At 40.8% G+C, this 18,195-nt stretch overlaps 1 protein-coding gene across 1 annotated transcript in view; it reads right to left on the bottom strand.

The window, feature by feature from the left end:
* Positions 1–18,195, bottom strand: part of LOC115036142 (proline-rich protein 2-like) — a 54,220-nt gene that overhangs the window by 22,846 nt on the left and 13,179 nt on the right. The gene's annotated exons all lie outside the window — the stretch shown is intronic.

Consider the following 18,195-nt stretch of genomic DNA (forward strand, 5'->3'; position numbering starts at 1 on the left):
TTAGAGACATTCCTCTGTGTGGGAGATTTTCTGTTTATCCTTTTCATTAAAGGATTGTTTATTTTAATACTTTGTTTCTTGAGTCGTGCATTTGGGTTAAACCGGTCAAGGACAGTCCCATGGTTCCTGCTGGTCTGATTGTCTGCCCGGCCTTAATTGTATCACCTGTTTCCCATTACCTTGTGTATGTGTGTATGTGTCCATGTCTGCCTCTGGCCGGTGCCAGTTCATCTTGTCTTCATGTCACAGAACAAACATTTACTACCCTTCCAAGTTTCATGTCCAGCCAGGTTTTGTATTTCTTTGATACTTTGTCTTGATTTTGTTTTTTCCAGCTTAGTAGTTTTTCCTCCAAGTGAGTGATTTTTGGTTGTTTTAGTAGTTTGAAAATCTCTCACACAGAGGAATGTCTCTGTTTATACTTTTCATTAAAGGATTGTTTGATACTTTGTTTCTTAAGTCGTGCATTTGAGTTAAGTCCAGTCGTGTCAAGATGTTCTATCTGCTTTCATGGCTTGTATGGGGGACATGTGCCTGATTGTGTTTTTTTTAGCTTCTGAGAGTCAACAGAGTGGCAGGTTGTCCAATTCTGGGTTTCTGTCCAATGTTGTCTCGCACCTCCTCCAACTTTGCAACACACAGTGTAATGACGTGATTGGCCTGATCAGTTCCCATCCTCCTCTGTTCACACCTTACTGCATATATTCATTTTATTACTGTAAATACTCCTTTTATATATATTTTATTTTTTATATATTTTCAAATATCCTATCTCTTCTATGCTTGCAAGGAGCACCTATAGCAAAACAATTTCCCCTTGGGGATGAATAAAGTATTCTGATTCTGATTCTCTGTCCAATGATGTGACCTCTCAAACTAACAACCTTGTGCAAGATATTGATGTTTGAAATGCTAAGCCCATTAAATAACACATCTATCATTGCAATAGTGAAAAGCGAATGAAGATGAAGGAAGCACAATACCTACTAGATAAGTCTGACAGACAGGAAAGGTAGCATGCATCGAGTGTTTATTCACTATATAGAGAGGAAGCAACACACAGAACCACATGGCAGTAAGCAGTTCAGAGCTGTGTCCCCTGACCAAATGCTTCACCCCATTCTTATAGTCCTCTGCCACTTTGATTGATTCATCACAGAACTTCTTCAACAGATGAAAAAGCAATTGGGGTACAATAAAACAGATGACGACCCATGTCAGGAATTTACAACCAGGTATAATCTCCTCTATCTCCAGGTGGTTATTTATTTGGGTTAATACAGCAGGATCACCAGGTCATCATAAGAGTATAAGATTGTCTCAATGTTACTACAAAGCATGCAAAAATTCTGTCACATGGCTAAATACATTAACAGCCACTGGAGCTCTCCTTACCTGTTATCTCCAAAGCCAGATGGCACATCAAATTTTCGCCCTGGCTTTTGCAAGGTTAAGGCAGTTGCTGTGTCCGACTTTCTCTCTACTTTCTCTAATGGAGACTTGTATTGAGAATACTGTTTCAAATAGTTACATCACAAAGCTTGATCTCCGGAAGGGGGACTGTCAAGTTCCATTGACACCAAGAGCTGCTGACATCTTTGCCTTTGTCACCCTGACCATTTTGCACAGTATACTCTTACAGCCTTTGGTAATGAGATCATCCCTGCCACCTTTCAGCACATCACTCAGCTTGTGTTGGGTGATGTGCCAAATCCTAATTAATATTTTCACAATATAGTAGTGTACTTGGAGACACGGGAGAACCATTGTTCCAGTGTTCCAGTTTTGGTAAGGCCACAGTTAACACGCAAAACAGGTAGGCCAGGGCCCGGTTCATCCAGGAGGTGCAAAAGTTTAGGCCATGCTCTCTTACCCACCACCAAACATTAGGAGTGACCTCAGATGTTTTCTAGGCATGGCTGGCTACTATTGCTGTTTCTGCAAGAACATTTCAGTGATAGTAGTTCCCTTAAAAACAATTTGCAGCTATTCTACTCATTTTGTATGGGACAATGAGCGTGGACATGCATTTAACTCAGTAAAGTCTCTTCTTTGCAGTGCCCCTGTGTTAGCCATGCCTTACTTCACTCTTCCATGGACATCTCACACCCAGAAACCCACCCCACGCCCACCGGATATCTCTGGAGGCACCCCACCCGCCGAAGAGACCCACCTAGGAAACCTGGCAATGGCGGACACAGACCAAGGAGACTGTGGGGTGTGATCTCCCATATATTGCTAGAAGCCCCAGCCCCCTCCAGATGGGAGAGAGGAAGTGGCGAGCCATCACACACCAGACAGGGTCGGACCCACAGAGGCTACCAGGGAGCCGTCATGGACCCATCTCCACACAGTGCCAGACGACAAAGCCCATCCACAAGGCCCGAGCATTTTGAGGTCTAATTGGGGTTGAGCTCTCCTAACTGTGACTGTGTACATGGATCATAATTCATTTGTTTTCCTTGCTGAGATGTTCAAGATTTTATAAATATATATATATAGAACGTAATAACAAAAGACTTTGAAGTCAGTAGGTTAAAAAAAAAAAAAAATTACCTGAGACTTTGCTCAGCTCCACTAACACTGCTGATGAGATGGTGGGAAATCCATCTGTCATGTGACATGTGGATGTGCTTACTCACCGTGACTCAAAATAATGAAGTTCATGACATTTTGATGAAAGTAGAGGACAAAAACGAACACATGCAATAGCACTGAGTGGTGACTTTGAGTACATGCAAACAAGCACCAAGAGCAAACAATACATCATAAAACAAGCTTCCCTAAAAGCCATTGCTACCAGTTTCAAAGGCCGCAGGAATATGTAAATCTACATGCATGCATGTATTTACTCGGCAGGCTTTTGTCCTCTTGCCTCATATGTTACTTTTTCATAGTGCATGTTTTATGAATCATCCAGAGGTTTTTTGCATTTTTTTGCCAGTCTATCTCAGCCCTCAAAGTTTCCTTTACGATAACGAAAAACCATTAGCTGCTGTCAAACAGCCAAGAAGAGAGATTATTTTTTTTATTGAAATAAGATTAAAATGATAAGTTTGACTGAGGGTTCCACCTGATAAAATATTTCAGCTCATAAGCGTGGTGTGGGCACAGGGATTAGAAGAGAAAAAGAAGAGGGAAACTGTTGGGGGAGAGGGGCAGGAGAGAGTGAGACGGAGGAGAAAGAGAGAGAGAGGGAGAGAGGGAAAAATTCATAATGTATAATAAAACAAAAGGTGTCATGGGAAATAACAGTGATATTAAAATTAGAGTAAGGTTGGATCTATATGAAAAATGCAGATTTGAAAATGTAAATGATGATGAGGGAGAGAAAGACAGGTGGAATTGTGATAGCCGTGTGGAAATAAAGAAAGCTTTTCTGTGGAAGGTTCACTTTATTGCAGGGTCCAAGCAGGAACAATGGTCACAACAAAGATAGAGGTGATACAGGTTGGATCATGTGGATACAATTCAGTCACTGGAGAGCAAAGTGAGCCAATAAACATCATGTTTTAAAGCAATTCTGTTTGAAGATAACTGAAAAAGAATAAAAGAATTCTGAATTCTAAAATAATAATCTCATAATGTAAAACTCTATTTCTGCAACATCAATTTCTCAGCTATTAATCTGAAGTACGAACTATCTTGTGGCATAAATACAATACTGTTGTTTTATTTACTATTATATTATTATACCTACGTGAACTATTTCATTGAATGGCATTATTTCTGACAGTGGGCAAGGCCTGGGTACATCCTGGAGGGGTCACCTGTCTGTTGCAGGGCCAATATACACCTACAATCATCCATACCTACAAAGTCATTTAACACGTATGTCTGTGACTGTGTGAAGACAGAGAACTTCACATTTTATTTAAAACTGATGTGAAATTGAGAAGTGAAGCCAATGCGGAAGATGAAACAAGCCACCATTTTCAGATATACAGACACAGAATGCCCGACCTTCACCAAATTGTTTCACAATGGAATGAGACAAAGGGAAAATCAGCTAAATATATGTGAGGATGTGCTGCCTGGGGATGTAGCTCAGTGGTATAATTACATGCTTTGCATATAGGAGGCCCTGGGTTCCAATCCCAGCAACAAGGTGCCCACAAACCATCTGTATTCTTGTGCTGGTCCCAAGCTTGGATAAATGAGAGGGTTGGGTCAGGAAGAGCATCTAATCGAAAAACTGTTGCCAAATCAAATCATGCAAGTCACAGATACAACCTCTGCTGACTTACTGTGGCGACATCAAATAGGGAAAGAAAAAGATCTGACAAGATGTGTTGCTTGACTTTGTTGCAGTTAAAATGGTTTATTTTACATCATCATTTACTTGTCTGGATTAGAGGGAATGATGAGACAACTTTCTGTGATCCGTCAGTGTTTATGTCCTTGGCCTATTCCTTCAGCACTGATTGACCCTGCAGCCTTTGGCATTGATTTTTTTCTGTCGTTAATTAGGCAACTTTATATGTCAGACTGACCAGACCGCCCCCACATCCCCCACCACCACCACCACATATACATATACATGCTCCACCAACCAACCCCCCACCTTCAACCCCCTCTTTTGTTAAAGGGGAGGGAAGAGGAAAAAGAGGCCCCCTTCAATACGAGCCTCCCCGAGGGGCTCTCCTGCTACTAAAGGATGATAGAAGTTCAAGTTCCAGCCACTAGCCCCTGAAAGCTGACCTGGTCTGCCACATGTCCTCTGTCACCAGCCAGTCAAGGACAAGGGCAGGCATGCAGGTTGGGCAAGAACAGCCAGCCAGTTTCATGAAGGAGAGAAATTTGAAAGCGGCATGCTGAGATTTGGAAGTCACACATTAGAAGGACAGCAACGCATTCAGTGTGAAGGTTTTCAAATTGCAGCATAATGCAGTTTGTCAGCACCTTTTAGATTTTTATATGTATATATGTTTCGTGATGACAGTATGGTGTATGACACCAGGTCCAATACCAGAATCCCTCCTAGGAATAATAAGACTAAAAATTATCCATAATCAAACATGGAGCAATTTCCTCAAAATCATAGCAACAAAGAATTTTCTACACACACAAACACACACACACACACACACACACACAAAATAAATAAATAAATAAATACAAATAAAAGTTCCCTGATCCAGTTACCATCTTCATCACCTACTTTCTTTCTTTCTTTCAAACAAAAAAGGATGGAATTTGATGAAACCGTTTCTGAGAACTTTTAATCTTTCATTGTCTTCTTTCACCCAAGTTTCTGACATTTTTGAGAAATGTGAATGAGGTGTCTTAAAATGTTTTCTTACTTTGACAGAAAACATGTCGGACATTCTTCAGGTTCTCATGAGTTAACAAGACAAGCCTTCATTCAGGACCTGTCACTTTCTGTGCCTTGCACACAGCATTCCTGAGTTTCAACAACATTGTCAGGAACATCTAACAATTATTATTTGTCCCAGCTCCATTACTGCTTGTTAAAGGCTTAATGAACATTGTTGATCGCAAATCAGGAAAATACTCAAATCAGTCTGTTTCACAGCTTACAGCAATGCTTCAGCCTTAAAACAGCAGCAGTCAGTCTGGGCTCTCTACCACATGGGGACTCTACACAAGTGCTCTTAACTGCTCTCCTTCTTCTCAGTAAAAGGAGAATCTATTTTTTGCCCATTAGTGCTGGCATTAGGAGCTATTATTTGCCTTAATGGCAATAACTATTGCCACCCACATCATCCATCATTACCACTTTTCTGAGTAGAACTTGAAAGGACACAGGGACGTTTGACAAGCGCTAGAGCCTGCGTTTGTTTGAGGTGCGAAGGGTATTAAGAAAAAGAGGGGAATTTTTGGTGTTCAGCCTTGGCATGGTAATGGAGAAGGAAGGAGGGTGTTTGAGTGGGCAGAGCATACAAAAAGATGAACAGACTTTACAAGTGCACCTCCCTTGACCTGAAGATGATAGATTTTTTTTTCTTAATCTAGCAAGAAACTTCAGGTTCACACAATGAAACTGCGTTGGCAGTGGATTGGGGTGTGGTTGTGAGGAATTTAGGATTAATGAGTTTTATATGCAATATCATTTAATCAAGCCACAGACAATGTCAAGGCAGGGTGTGGTAGACCAATGATCCCTAAATCCTTCCAGGACCTCAAAAAACGCCTCAAACTATAAGTGACCCTTCTCATTTTACGCCCTCCCCAGTCTGTGCAGATATTGCTGAATGGGCAAAGAGCTGCGGTGAGTAGCGAATAGGATGGCACAAGGGGATGGCCTTCACCTGTAATGGCATATCCCAGCTTCTCTTTATCGATCAACTCTGCCCCTGAACACTTGTCTGGGCTCCGGGCCGTGGAGCAGGGGATGGGGGGTTGAGGGGCGTTGGCTGTGGATCTCGTTGCCACTGTGCCCTTGGTAAAGGCTGGTGTCTAGTGACAAGCAGCGAAGTGGAGTGAGGGAGAAGGGAGGAATGTACAGTACAGTGCAAACAGGATAATTGTGGAGTTGGACTATTAAAGGGCCACTCCACAGATTTCATACCACAATTAATACCATTAACTTGGAGAGGGTGACACAGTGGTTTAGTAGTCAACCTTGCTGCCTCACAGCAGGAACTGCTCACTCCATATGGTGATTTATAGGTAAACTCTATGAGACTGCTGGCTAAGGGTGTACCCCACCTATACCCAATGTCTGCTGTTTGACTACAGACCTCCATGACTTTGTAAATTTTAGCTATTCAGACAATGAATGATTGGATAAATCTGGAGGACTGAAAGCCAGACATGAGTAAGAGTTAGAAAAAATAAATAGACTGTGGCTTATACAGCCTGATTGTTAAAACACTGGATCATACAAAACCTATAGCATAACTACTAGGGCACTGTACAGATATACAGGGCTGGGTACTATACTAAACACAAAAACACAAACCGCACTAAAACCTACACATAAAAGCAACATCAGATCTCTCTTCACAGTTGTGTGACATATGTCTTTCTTGTGCCTTTCTCTATCTTGCTGCTCTTTGTCTGGGTATCTACACCCTTCTCCCTCCTTTTTTTTTAGAATTTTTACTCTAACACTAAATAAAATGAATGTATCTCCTTTTTTATGGTCTAGTTCCCTCTGAGTGGGGCCATCATTTAAAAAAGAACATTGTTAAATTGAAGAAGACTTGAAACTAGTGACTGAGAATCAATTGGAAAATATTTACTAAGCTAAGAAATGAAATGAGAAGCAATGCCATTTTCCTTTAGATTACAATTGGAATAATTTGTAGAGTCATCATCATTTGTTAGAGTGCAGGAGTCTGTGCCCACTTTTATACTTATAGTTATAGAACATACAGAACTTATAGTTTCTGATCGCGCTCATCCTTACATTCTTATAAAAACATAAAGATTTGTTAAATTGAAAAATTTGATCAAAGGGAAAACACTTCAGTGGTTCTGAAACTAAAGTCAAAATACGAGGGTTGAAATATTTTTGCCCAGGGATATAGCTCAGTTGTAGAGCTTTGTGGCTAAGGTTTTCAGCCCATGGCCTCTGCATGCAAAGTAAACTAGATTTGCTGGTCCCAAGCCCAGATAAATTGGGAGGGTAGCAGCAGGAAGGGCATCTAGCATTAGCATTTTGGTGCAATTAATCATGTCACAGAGCTGATTTGCTCTGGTGATCCCAAATAGGGAAAAAGCTGAAAGCATTTTTCAAATAATTTTCAAATAAGAGCAAACTTTTAACTTGAATTGGCCTCAGATTTAGAATTCTAAATATAACATCTAAAAATGTTAAGTTTAAAAGAAATATTCTGTGTAAATTAATTTAGATCCTTTCTAGTCTTATCTACGGGTCAAAATGTTGAGCCACCCACCCATTGATTTGTGAGTGAACTAATCCACAGCCTGCTGCTTATTCCAAAAATGCCTAATTTGTCAAACTGGAACTTTTTGGTTTTGTAGACACTATTTGACGCATTAATTTAATAAAACACAGTTCAGCAGGTTAAACCAACAGGCAAAGCAATAATCAGGGGTCAGAAGGGGCAAAGTATGAGAAGACACACACACAAACATACTGAGTGCAGTGAATCAAGGTATCCGCACATTAACACACACATGAATAGTAGTGCTGTGTTAATCCTCAGTGTCTGCCTGTACTCCCTGGTGACCCTGTCTAGCCGCTCTAGCCGCTTTTTTTTTTTTTTTTTTGACACATCAGATGTAGGAGAGTGTGGCATTGGTGAGAGGAGGTGGAGGCGAGCCAGTCATCTTATTGGGCGCCGCTTTTCTCACTTGGTTAACACCTCTCTGGATAAACAGGATGCCAGGCTTGGACGCACAAACCCGACCAGCACAACTAGCCCAGCCTTGCATCAACCAGTTTAACACACACTTAATGTATTTGTAACACAATACAGCATGTGCCACATTCATGTTCTTACCCTTTTGAAAAGTGTTCCCTGACCTTTAATCTGTTTTGACAAAAGCATGGCTGTTCAAAACTATCCAGCCCTCACAGATCAACTCACAAGTATTTAAATGTCTCCAGTGTCGTTTTTCTCAACTTGCTCATCTCTAAGTGTGCCATGTCGTTTCTGGATTTGTTCTTGGAGACTGCTTCTTGTGTTGCCAATGAGAAGACCTCTAAAGAATAAGTCATTTTCTCCAAATGGTCAGTAATAGTGATTAGAAGTGAACACAGACTCTGTGCTATTTTCCTTAGCAGAGTATTCCTTTCACAGCTGTGTGCAAACTCTACCTGATCAAAGTGATGTTGTCGGAATCTAACCACATGTGGGACAAGCAAAAATGATAAATCATCAGAAATAAAGGAAAAAGGATTCTTCAATGTCATTGATGCGAAGAGGAGCCTCTTCAGGAGGTGGGAGAAACATGAAGCAGGAGGGGCCTACTGATAATCATGTTTATATAAAGGGATTGTGTTCAGGGTCAATGTTGAAGGCATCCTGCAGCACAACTATCAGTTCTCACCTCGCATTTTTGTTCCTTAAACTACCTCGTTCACACATAGTTATTACAACATGAATTATGCAGCATGGCGGCATAGTGGTTAGCGCTGTTGCCCCAGAACAAGTTGGAAGCAGGTTCACTTCCCGGGCCTGGGGCATTTCTGTGCGGAGTGTGTTCTCCTCGTGCCTGCATGGGTTTCCTTTGGGTACTCCGGTTTCCTCCCACCGTCCAAAGACATGCATGTTTGGGTTAATTGGTGACTCTAAATTGCCTGTAGGTCTGAGTGTGAGTGTGAGTGGTTGTTGTCTGCCTGTCTCTATGTGTGTCTGTACTGTGATGGATTGACGACCTGTCCAGGGTGTACCCCGCCCTCACCCAATTTTAGCTGGCTCCAGCAACCCCCGCGAGTGGGAAAAAGTAGTAGAAGTGGAATGATTGAATGAGTTATTGTTTTTCTCAGGTCACACCAAGGCTTGGGCTACGTCAGATTGGAACAGCATTTTGTTTTTAGTTTTTAGTTTTTCCTCTATTTTTGAACACTTTCAAATCACTGTACAAGTAAAGGGATGTCCAAGTCTTAGTAGGTTCAGGGGCTGACACTGCCTCATGGGCTATTGGCTATCTGAAGACCATGAATAAGCTATAGAAGGCTTGACTGAGTCAATTAGTGCCAGTGGTAGACAGCAGACTGCCCCAGTACGCCAGAACTTGCCAGTTATCATTCAAAGATGGACATCGTGAAATGTCTGATTTCCTGCTATTGATGAGTCCAATCCATCAATTGGCCCTTATGAGTATTTAGTGATGCCCCTTGGACTCTGTAACGTGCCTGCAGTTTAAAGATGGATTACAGTCTGTCCTACTTCAAAACCAGAATAGCGATATATTTAGATGTATCTTTTGCCTTGGCTCAAATCTCAAGCATGACTCTCCATCCCAACTCCATAATGTCACTGTCTTTACAAAAGCCACTATTATTCCCTCATATGTTTTGGCTCTTTCTTGTGGACCCCTTCAGTCTAGGCTCAAGGAGGCCACACAGGGTACCGTCATTTCACTGGGTTTTCCTCCCAAATGCCTGAATGCTGCCCAGGCCTGCAACACAAGGTTCTCCAGGGCTGACTCATCCCTCTTGTCCTGCCATCCAGGGGTCTGCAGAACCATCTTCAGAGTGGTAAAAGGGTTCTGATGGCCAAAGATGAAAAACAAAACCTCAATTTTTGTCCGCTTGTGAAGTGTGTGCTCAGCATAAGTCCTCAACCTCCCTTCCTCTTCTTTCTGATCGGGGGCCATAGTCCAGGGCACTTAAGGGACTTTTCGATTCAGCCATATTTCCGAGTGCTCTGCATTCTTTAGCAGCTGAACCCACATGGTTGGTTAATTCTTATTGAAAACTGCTGGTTATGCACTGAGATTATTAATAATAATGAATAATTAGCTGTATGGTCACCTCTAAATGCCCTCTGTGGTTTCATTGTGATCTGGTGGGATCAACAATGATGAAACACAATGATAGTGAAGACAGTGGATGGGGTTAAAAAGATATGGCCGTGACATTTGTAGGGGTGATGATTATTATGAAAGCGAGGAAGGAGAAGATGATGCTAGTGATGATGTTAATGCCACTGATGATCGTCCGCTTCCTGCAGGCATGGCCACGATGGGTTCTGTTTCTCCTCTGGTTTAACCATAATCATAGCAATCACTCAGACTTTGTTCCTTATCATGTAAAACAATGAGCTCTGATTAGTTGGTAGAGTCAATCAAAACACCCACATTCAGTCTATATACACATACAGCAGGCATCGTCTCACTTGCTTGTACACACTACAATATGACTGTATTTATACAGCAGAGGGAAAGTGTCATACTCACTCATTGTCTTCACACAGATGTGTGAATGCCACCCTTCTCTTTAGATCAGATGTCAAGGTATTTCTTTTCACTTCTGTGGCTTTCATTCATCACAAAAACACTCATACCGTCACAGCAGGATGCATACACAATAATGTAAAAGCAGAAGGAATGTGGTCCTTTCATAAATAAAACTAATCTTTAATGCACATTAAAGTCCTAAATACAGGCACAACACAGTCACGGTTTAGTTTTACTCTTGCTTAATTGTTCCTCTATGTTTTTAATGGTCAACCATCCATTATCATGGTACATATATGTGCTCTAAAAAGAAAGACATTTTATAAAAGCTTTCAATCAAGAACAAGTATTCAATGAGCAAACCAGGCAGAATGTAGCTCAGCACTAAAGTGACATTTTGAAAGTTGGCTGCCAAAGCCATTGTTCAAGACATGATTGCCAATGTCTTTTCAGGCAGAGGATTTAATTGTCCTGCAGGTGCAGGAAGAAAGGCTGCTGCTCAAGTCCTCCAAAGGCCATCTCAAGGGTTTCTTACAGGAGCATGAAGGTCAGTGTGCAATCTTGGTTTAGTATTTCAATATAGGTACATGCTAACTAAAGTATGGCTCGGGCCAGGTGGTGGTGAATATATACCTATTTGGTACTAAAAAGGAGGTGTTAATTCTAGGTCTAAGACCAAATGTGTCATTTCCTGTGTACACTTATCCATTCACCTCTGTGACCTCTGCTAGGGACACAGTAAGCCCCACAAGGAAACATATTTTCTGTCAATAATAAATCCAAATAATTTTGAAATGATGTGAAAATTGGATGTTGTATCCTTGAAACTCTATGTGGGCAAATGGAACTGGTAGCAACAGCAGCAACAGTAACACACACACCATGCAATCACCTGCTACACTAGTTTTAGCATTGGTATAGGCAGTTGACAATCAAGAAAATATTGAAATATATATTAATGTAATATGGACATACTGCTTGTGGGCAGAGATAATATTTTTGCCATAGAGGAATGTTCTGGACAAGAATATTTTCCTCTGGGGAGCATGGACGTTAGAGCATATGCTACAGGAAATGTCAAAAAAAAAATATATATTTAGTTGTGGAGCATTGTTGATCAAGGGCAACATTTAAACTTGTTTAACAGACAGAGAATGGTCAATTCCTAAGAGATATACTTTCTGGAGATCAGAAGCATCCATATCAGATTTCTTGTTAATACCTCTTGAGATAGTACGGTATCAGGCTCTTGACCGAAGTCTGTGATGGGCGGAAGAAGAGACAATTGCAGCTTCAGAGATGACGGAGTTCAGCACTGACCTCATTTCACAGTGCAGTCCTGCAGGATCTCTGTACTCTCTGTCGTTACATATGAAGTCCACACGTCATACAGGGAAATCTCATGGCACTTTAATGGCTTTAGTTCTTGGACATCAAGTTCTCTGTCAGGTAACATTCATATGAAATTTAAACAGGTTATGCTTACATACAGGAAAATTCAGTCGGACCCTCTAAAAAACCTCAGACATTAGGCATTGAAAAAAGGCACTGACTGAGGTAGAACTACAAATGTCAACTCTGCCCGCTGGTGGCCCCAAATGGAGTTGGAGAGAGGGAGGGAACACAGAAAAAGGAATGAGGAGAGAAAGGGGAAGAGTGGAGGAGGGAGAAAATGGCACTTGATTGGTGACAAAAGATAACAAGAAGTGGCTGCAGGGAGCCTCCAGAACTCAGAGTGGTGTGAATGGACCCCATCTGGTTCCTTCGCAAAATGCTGAAGAGACGCAGATAATAGGATGTACACACACACGCTTATACACACACTCTCTTGCCACCCAACTCATTCTCTCCCTCTCTCTCCGCTAAACCTGACCAGTCCCGGGTGGCCTCATCGACTGGTCCAGGATCCCCCAAAGAGCTCTCGCCAGTCGTCTCCAAGCGTACACTTCAGCTAGACCAATTTAACGTGAGAAAACGTGAGGAGGGCGAGTGCAACGTCCATCTGTGGCTGGTAGTTGTGTTGGGTGCAACCACAGAGGGAGGACAGGGAAGAAAATCCTCCAGTTAATTCTTGTATATCGACAACTATTTAAAAAAATGTAAACAAACTAGTCTTCTTTATATATTGAATTAAATCAATGTCTCACTCTGATTTGCCTTCTGAGCCATCTTGGTTTTTCTGACAAAAAGACAATGTCTAAATTGGTTTACAGTCTGCTCCCATTTCATACTTCCTATAAAAGGATCTCTGCAACATGAAGTCAAAAGAAAATGGCATTTCAATGGTGAAATTTGAGACATTTCCAGCAACAAGAGATGGTTGAAGTGGGACAAAACACTGGAGTTTGGAGTTTATTTACGAATGTGATTATTTACTAATCACAGGTACTGGTTTCCTCCCACCATCATAAGACTTGCATGTCTAGATTAATAGGTGACTAAATTGCCTGTAAGTCTGAGTGTTAGTGTGACTGGTTGTTGGTTGTTGTTCAACCTGTCCAGGGTGTACCCTGCCCTTGGCCAATGTGAGCTGAGATAGGCTGCAGCAACCCACTGCAACCCAGAAACGGTAAGCCATAGAAGATAAATGAATATCTTGTTCATTCATGTGTTTTGGTTTCTATACAACAAATAAATTGAGTTCTGAAGAAGAAAATATTGTTCTCACAAAGGCAACACACTGATCTGTTGAAATTTGCTGGGCTGAAATGCTACATATTGTTTGTAATATTAAATAATTTGATTCAGAAATTACTTGGATATATGTGATAACGATGTGATTTTATAAAATTCAATGACCGCCAACAACATTTTTCAACAGTTCTCAAGGAAGGCAGCTGGACAATTCTTTCAAAGCAAGAACTCATTTAACATTCTTTCTTTTTTGGTATTTTGTTGGAGCTTTGCTACTTTAGTTTTTGTGTTTATTCACCATTTCTCATCCTCCATCTTTGCTAAGTGAACTGCTTTTACAGCCAAATTCTGGGATCAATGCTGTATTTTTATGATGTCAGAGTGAGGAAAAATTGGTCTGAGTTTATTGCAGTGACTGAATAAAGACAAAAAGACATGGGCAATAAGATATTTACAGCATTAGAGGACTGAAACTTCAAATCTGCTCTAGAACAAGGAGAACGCATGTGTACAACTTTCTGTATTGAACTCTTTTTTGTTATTATGTTTAAGAGTGTTTTTTTCTAGAAAATGTGGAAAAATTCAATGTCTGCTTTTTTTTTTCCTTTTTAACAAGTTACTGTGCCTTTTCTGCTAAATAAAGTCCAAATTGTTCAACATATATCATTAACTAGGACTTGATTACAGTGACAAGTTCATGAGGAAAAACACAAACACAAGTATGAACTAAAATGGAAAAGCCTTGTGACTCTAAAAGGGACATTAAGCAAAAATGACATAATTTAATAATAACTGTAATAGCAAAGAAATGCTGGATACCCCAATAGTATGTATATGCAATTTACTGAACCTTTTTCAATTTCACTTGTAAATAATGACTTTTCAATTAATTAATTCATCCATTCATTCATCTTCAACCGCTTTATCCATTTCTGGTTCGCGGGGCTGCTGGAGCCAATCCCAGCTCACATTGGGCGAAGGGCGGGGTACACCCTGGACAGGTCGCCAGTCCATCACAGGAACAACACACAGACAAACAGAGACAAACAACCAATCACGCTCGCATTCACCAGTTAACCTAGACATGCAACGCGCACACACACGCACACACACACACATATACTCATGCTGGATGAAACATATGGTTTTGTTGCTGCTGTCTGCACAACCTGGAGGTTGTGAGCGCTGTCCACTTGCTCCAGTGGGAACATGAGCAAAGTGTTTGAGTGTATCTGTATGTGTGTGTTTGTGCGAAGAGCAATGCCACACTGTGGAGATTGTTTAGTGTCATCTTGTCCCCCTCCCTCCCTTCATGTTAAATAATTCAGGACCACCCCTCATTGCTCTCATTATAAATATTTCATCCTTGGTGACAGGGAGCGCTTGTCTCATGCGACAACTGGGAGATATGTTCTAAAAGGGAAGGCATACACACATACACAGATACACACAGAGTCACAAACAAGTTCTTCTTGTGTGTGTTTGTATTTGTGCATGCCATTGTCCCCTTTCAGCCTTGATGCCATAAAGGCAAAGTGGGGTCAAGCCATCTACCCCTACAGACACCGAAGGCCACTCAGCTATTTTTCTCTTTGCTAATCAGACTCTCTGCCATAAGCTGAGTTCTCAGTCATGACTCCATTCAGAAACACACACAGATAAACTCACACACACACACACACACACACACACACAGAGCAAGATCTATAATCCTTGCAAACAGGCCTGGCACTTTACAAAGAGAACAAGAACCGAGGGATGTGGCAAATTCTCTGTCCATCCCTGTTGTTCTTTGAGGCTCTTGGCAACATCATTATCACATTTGGATGGTGTCCACTGTTGGTGTGAATGGAACCCTGACAGTCATCTAGTGGTAAATAAAGTTGAAGCTAAACTATGACACTCTGTCAGCAATCAGAAGCCCCATCAGCACCACTAGGAACAAAAATTATTTATTGTTTTGGGAATGCACAGATTTGGTTTTAATTCAGCTTTAGGGGTGAGATATAACCCACTATTGGGTTGGCAAATTAGTGTGTAAATTGCATGTCCATGCATCGGTTTGCTTCTAGTTTTATTGAAAGTGAAACAAATAAAAAAGCTGCAAAGTGTTGACAAAAATAGATGAGGTGTGACTGCATGGAAAGCTTGAGACCAAATTTCAAGCTCAAAGATTAGATGTTTCCACCATGATCATAGTTGAATTCAAAGCCATAGCCCTATTACAAACTGACCCCTGAAGGGCCCAAAGCAGCAAGGACACAAGGATCATACCTGGCTGACTAACCTGTCATCTGGTACTGCAGCAGTGTGTGGTGATGATTTTTTTACTGCCTGTCAGAAAAGCCAACGTGGTTGCCAGTTCAGTGGTGGTGGTGCTAACCATGTTCAGTTTGACTTTTCTTCTCTTGCAGCTCACAGCAGCTTGTAATGATGACCTGCTGGCCTAAGCTTCCACACTTACCTCATGATACCTGTCTGTTTAAGTGTTTTCATTATTTTGGAGAAAAGTTGTTGATTTTGTGTACATGTTCTTGTAATATTTCCATTTCTAATTCTAACCTAGAGCAGGATTTCATTTGAGGATTAATAAAGTATTTCTGATTCTAATTCTGTAGTAGCATTTATTGTCATTTCTTGCTTATTTAATTTTGGAGAACAATGGATTGAAAAAAAAAAAAATCTCAGTTTTTAACCTTGTCTGTCTCAAACTTTGAGATTGTGAGTTTTGTTTTTCTGTTTTAAAAATGGCTGATGATGACCAACATGCCACTTTAACTTTTGTGTTTTATGTTTTTGGACTTCCGCAGTGGTGGTTCTGTAGAAATTCTCTTTCGCATTATTTAGGAAAAAAAATGGCTATTTTTATTTTGTAGCATTCATGTTTTTGTCTTTCTCTGGGTGTTCTTTGATGGCTCACTAGCAATTATTTTAGTTTTCTTCACATTATCATGGGAAATTGGGATCTTAGTGACCAGGGGCACAGAAACATATAAACTTGGCACTGTTCACATATTTTTATGATAATCTAATACTTTTGTACATTACTTGCTTCAATGCTGACGTGTGATACAAATTGTAAGCTTTAGAGTGGTTTATCCAGCAAGCATGTTAACAAATAAGAGTATACAATTATGCCAAATGCTACCATTAATGAAAATGACACGAATATTAACTAGAGGGCTAATATTCTGTAACCCGGTTGCTTTGCAATGGTTTCATCAAATATTCAGAGTGAGGGGTTCTCAGGTGTTTCTATTTCAGTTATCAAAAGAAATAGAGACATGTAAATATTTTAACTGGACTGAATATGAGTGAGAACATATTTGTATGTGACTGAGAGACAACGACACAAAGTGAGAGAGATGTGGTAGCATTGTTCTGGACTTCTTGTCCCTCAATTTTTATTTATTTTCATTATTTGTCTTTATACAGCACATTAAATGTCACTGGGTCATGGCAAGAGAAGATTTGTGTGTGAGAGTGTGTGACAGCTCCATGTAAATCAGAGCAAGACTGTGGAAGACAGGCACTAATAGACACAACAGAAGAGAGGCAGTGTTACAATTATGTCACTGAAACCAGCACATTCCAGTGAACTCAACTCCAGCTACATCACTAAACTGTACATACCTGAAAAGACACATGTATGTGAAAACATGGACATCTAAGGGCTTCAGTTATTGTAATGATTTGGGCTGCGTCACAGAATTTAATTTGAAAACATTTGATGTTTTCGAATTAAGTGTCAACATTCAAAGTTGACCTGAAGCTCTCAACCTCTGCATCCTCCAACTCCATACACAATCCCAGTGTCACGATTCAATTTTTACATGAAAATATCTCACAATTAAGACAGGGAAAAAAACCTATGATGACTTAAGCTGAAATGATAATAAAATGGGGTAAAATTTTAAGAGACCTACACACCCGTCTCCGTCTGATGTTTCCATCCTGTCATCTCATATCATAGGGAAATATTTTATGTAGTCTCACTCTTTTTTTCCACTGGGATGTTATCGCTTTGGCAATTGTGTGAGCCATTGGAGTGAGTGATTGTTGAATATGGCTCTTGGGTTTGTTGTTTGAGGGAAACAAAGGATTTCATTTGATTAGATTTTTCTCCTACAGAGAGACGCACTGAGAGGATTTTCCTCAGACCACAACTGCCCTCCATCACGCTCAAAGAGGATATACCCCTGTGAAACAAACAAACAGTTATATCACTGAAAATGATCTCTGTGTGTGAGACACATGGGCACACATGTTAGCCTATATGTGAATACCATTTTAACATTGTGTCAGCCTCATATTTGTGTGTGTGTGTGTTCATGCGCTTGTGTGGCTGGGGACAGATCTGTCCTCTAGCTGGCAGTTGCCCAGTACATCACAGCTGGGCCCTAGCCACAAGAGGGCTCACATGGGCCCAAGATTTCCCCCTGGCCTCTCAAGGCTTTTTTGTTCCTCATTTTCAGCAGGGCTGCTTGTTACACATACACACATAAACACTCACAAGCACATTGATGAACAAAAACATTTTGCTCACATGAAGCTGCTTCAGGCTAGCTCTCATACAATGTTTGTTTCTATGTTACACCCCCTTCTGCCTCATGGCCTCATAATTGAATTGATCATAATTGTCTGCTTCCATCTTCTGATCTTCTCTGATTGAACATGCAGAGGTCAACTGTAAAGTTGCCACTGACAGGCAAACATCTCTGC

The sequence above is a fragment of the Echeneis naucrates genome, chromosome 22 (assembly GCF_900963305.1).
Source record: "Echeneis naucrates chromosome 22, fEcheNa1.1, whole genome shotgun sequence".
NCBI lineage: Eukaryota > Metazoa > Chordata > Actinopteri > Carangiformes > Echeneidae > Echeneis > Echeneis naucrates.